This window comes from Erpetoichthys calabaricus, chromosome 3 (assembly GCF_900747795.2).
Source record: "Erpetoichthys calabaricus chromosome 3, fErpCal1.3, whole genome shotgun sequence".
In the NCBI taxonomy this organism is placed as follows: domain Eukaryota; kingdom Metazoa; phylum Chordata; class Cladistia; order Polypteriformes; family Polypteridae; genus Erpetoichthys; species Erpetoichthys calabaricus.
In genome coordinates this window covers 106,945,730-106,949,350 of record NC_041396.2, presented here as the reverse complement: position 1 = coordinate 106,949,350, position 3,621 = coordinate 106,945,730, and positions in this window count along the sequence as shown.

Sequence of the window (3,621 nt, the reverse complement as noted above, 5' to 3'; positions counted from 1 at the left end):
ATGATGCTTCACATTTGGTATGAGGTTCTTCAGCTAGAAATGCTGTCTTAGGGTTTATGCCAAACATGTCTACTGTTACTGGGGCCAAACAATTCTATCCAGAGCACATTTTTTCAGGAGGCATGGTCATTGTTTAACTTCAAACTGCTCTCTTGCTCTAATGTCTTTTTGGAAAGCAAAGGCTTTTTCCTGGGATACCACATATGCAAGTCAAATCTGTGCAATCTCTTTCTGATTGTAGCTGCATGCCTTTTAACACCAACTTATGCAGCTACCTGCAGAAACCCAAAATGAAATTTTGGGGATCTTGGAGACTTCTATTAGTATCAAATGGTCAGCTCTTGGGCTGAATTTGCTGGGCTGGCCAGTCCTGCACAAATCAGCAATTGTTTAAAATATATGTCACTTGTAGATGATTTTCTTTACAGTGGAATGATTGGTTTCAAATTATTTGGGGATCTTTTTAAATCACTAGCAAGACTAATAGGCACCCACAAATGTCTTTCTGAGGGCCTTAAAAAGCTCTGTTGATCTTGGCACAATGACATTACACACATCGAAAGCAAAGAGAACAACAGACCCTAGATATCTATGGTTTCACCTGCATACTCCCCAAAGAGGGTCTAATCATTGGCACCTAATCTCGAACGCTGATCCAACTTTAATAATTTGAAGGTGTATAAATGTAGGGGTGGACTTACTTTTCCCATGTGACAAATCAAATTTTTCTTCATTTACATGAGAACAAATAGAAAATGTTAATTTTATGTGTCATTTAAATGTATATATCAGCTGCTTGCATAAAGATCTTATATTTGTGTTTTGTCTTGGTAGAGTAATATTTTACTCTACTTTCCCCTATTATATTATTAATATGTAGCCTTTGTCAGAATGCCTCAAATCTCACAGACTTACATCAGTTTGGTAAGAGAGAGAGAGTGAGGTAAAGTAAGACAATGTATACTGTAGGTTTCTGTCCAAACCCTACAGCCAATAGGGCATCTTGGTACTTAAAGGCTTCTGATACAAGCCAGTTCCAAACAGCCATACTTCAGACAAATGGGGGGACAGAATACCTTCACACCTGCCCTCCAAACCATGTGTTAAGGTAAAGCTTGGCAGTTAGGCAGCCTGGCTTTCCTGTGGGGGTTGACTGAGAGACTTTAGCAGAGAAATATTGGCCAAACTTGTTTGAGGCACTTCCCCCAACCCTGTTGTAAAATTACAAAGAGACTCATTCTTAAAAGAGGGGAAGGGGTTCTTAAACCATCAAACTATTGCTATTATTATCTATAATGTAACACTAATATTACATTGCTTTGTTTAAGTTACAAATAAAGACATACAAAATATTTATCAACTTGTATGCAAAATTTCACATTACAACAATTTGCTTGTTCAAATATGTATGGAAAAAGTAAAAAATGTGTTTAATAAACAAAACATTATTCAAAAGAAGAAGATCAAAAGCACAACTAATAATATAACATTCAAAATAAAATTTAACAAAAAAATAAAAATAAATCAAATAGAATTTAGGGAATAAAATCCTAGCTAATTTATAACAGTATCATTATAGTTTGCCATATTTTCACAATTTCCACTGCTTCATATGGTGTTTTGTTACCTTTATTTGGTTTCTGTGTTTTAATGGTTTTGTATTAGCACTTTCACCTATAAATGTTACCACTATCAATAGCCAATGCTATGGACAAGTATCATCAAGTCATGGGGTGACTGACATTTGCCAACATTCATTTGATCATGTATGATATCTCAAATGCCATCTTAGAAAAGTTGGAATACAAGCGTTTTTCTTACTCTTAGAAAAATGAAACAAGAAAGAAGAGTTTGAAAGCACTCTTTCAAAATACATACGAGGCAAGACATAAAAATAACCAGATTGGTAAAAAAAAAATATTTATTGATGAATTACAGCATTCTAAACATTGTCACCTTCTAGATACTCTCCCTCCCGCTCTCTACACTGCTCCATACGTATCTTCCATTGATTGAAACAGTGCTGGAAGACTTCTTGCTTGAGGCTCTTCAACAGACTTCCGTTTTTGTCTTCACTTCATCTATTGAAGAAAAATGTGTTCCCTTTAGGTCACTTTTGAGTTTCGGGAACAAGTAAAAATCACAGGGAGCTAAATCGGGCGAATAGGGAGGATGATCAAGGACAGGAATGTTTCTGTCAGTCAAAAACCGCTTTACAGAAAAAGAGAAAATTCGCGAGAAATTTGATGTTGATGCGCTGTTCGATTTTTTTTCACCCAACATTATCGTGGCAACTCGTGTAGCGATTGTTGTGCAAATACTGACTGGGCTATTCACAGGATATACCTGGCTGGTTGGCGGTTTGAGAGGGTATGTAGGAGGGGATATAGTTCTATGATTCACGTCTGGCCGACTTCCAGACAGTTTTCCAGGAAATCCCCAAGCCCAGTCTGGTTATTTTTGTGTCTCACCTCGTATTTAGTAAAAGGAAGCTTTGTTTGGGTTTTGTTTTTGTTCATGCTTCAGCCCTTTTCTGAGTGCCATTTGCGATGTTCTTGAAGGTACTATGTTGAGTGGTGTCTATCCAGTCTCTGGACCTTGATTGCATTAATGACCATCAACTGTCTAATCCCTACAAACTGGATGAGTAATTTTTTTATCTTCTTCACTATTTGCACTTTTCACTGAACTACATCAAAACAGAACAGAAATTGTTAACTTTGAGTTATGTGCTCAAACCCATACTGATCAACAAAAAGTTTAAACTCTTTACCACTCTATGGTATTCGATATGTCACACCACACTTTAGGCCCATAAGTTGTCTGACAGTTTTGAAATGACTTTCCCCTATAATTCAGTAAGACCAATTGTTGTTGTAGTTATGTTTTATGTTGTGGTTCAATCATTTTTGCAATTACTCTTCTCTTCACACGGTCAGACTATATGCCAGCTTAGATAATTGGTCTTATGAGTGAGCAAGTACACATTCTCCAAATCTGCAATTGTGTGTTTAGTTTCAATGCTGTCTTCTGTGCTTTGGTGAGTAACTACAGCGTTTTATTATATTGTGCCCTGGTTTGACCTCAGACCATAATATCATCAAAGAAATCTTTGACATGCTCCATTTCATCAAATATGTTTAGAAGAGATCTGTGAAATACCAATTCAAAAAAGGTAACCAATTAAAAAGGGAAACAATGTGCTCTAAATGCAGGGTTAAAGGTACATAGTTTAGCACGGTCCTCATGAAGCGTTATATGGTAACAACAGATAAGGCATCAAGTTTGGAGAAACAATACACGCTAATCATTATACACTGCTCAGAAAATTAATGGAACACTTGATTCACAGTCACTTACACTGTGATGATTAACTTTACATGGTTTTGTGGAAATGAAAGAGACAACACTAGAGAGGCAACAGCAAGACAAACGCCAAAAAGGTTTTGCAGGTTTTGGCCACAGACAATTGCTCTTTCCTTATCCTTGCTTAATGATTCCTCTCTAGTTTTGCATTTTGCTAGGTTCTTGTCACTATTGGTTGCTGTTTCTCTCAGCACAGTCTCAATAGCATGAAGGAGACACCAGGAGACAGGCCATTACACGAGGAAAGCTGGACAG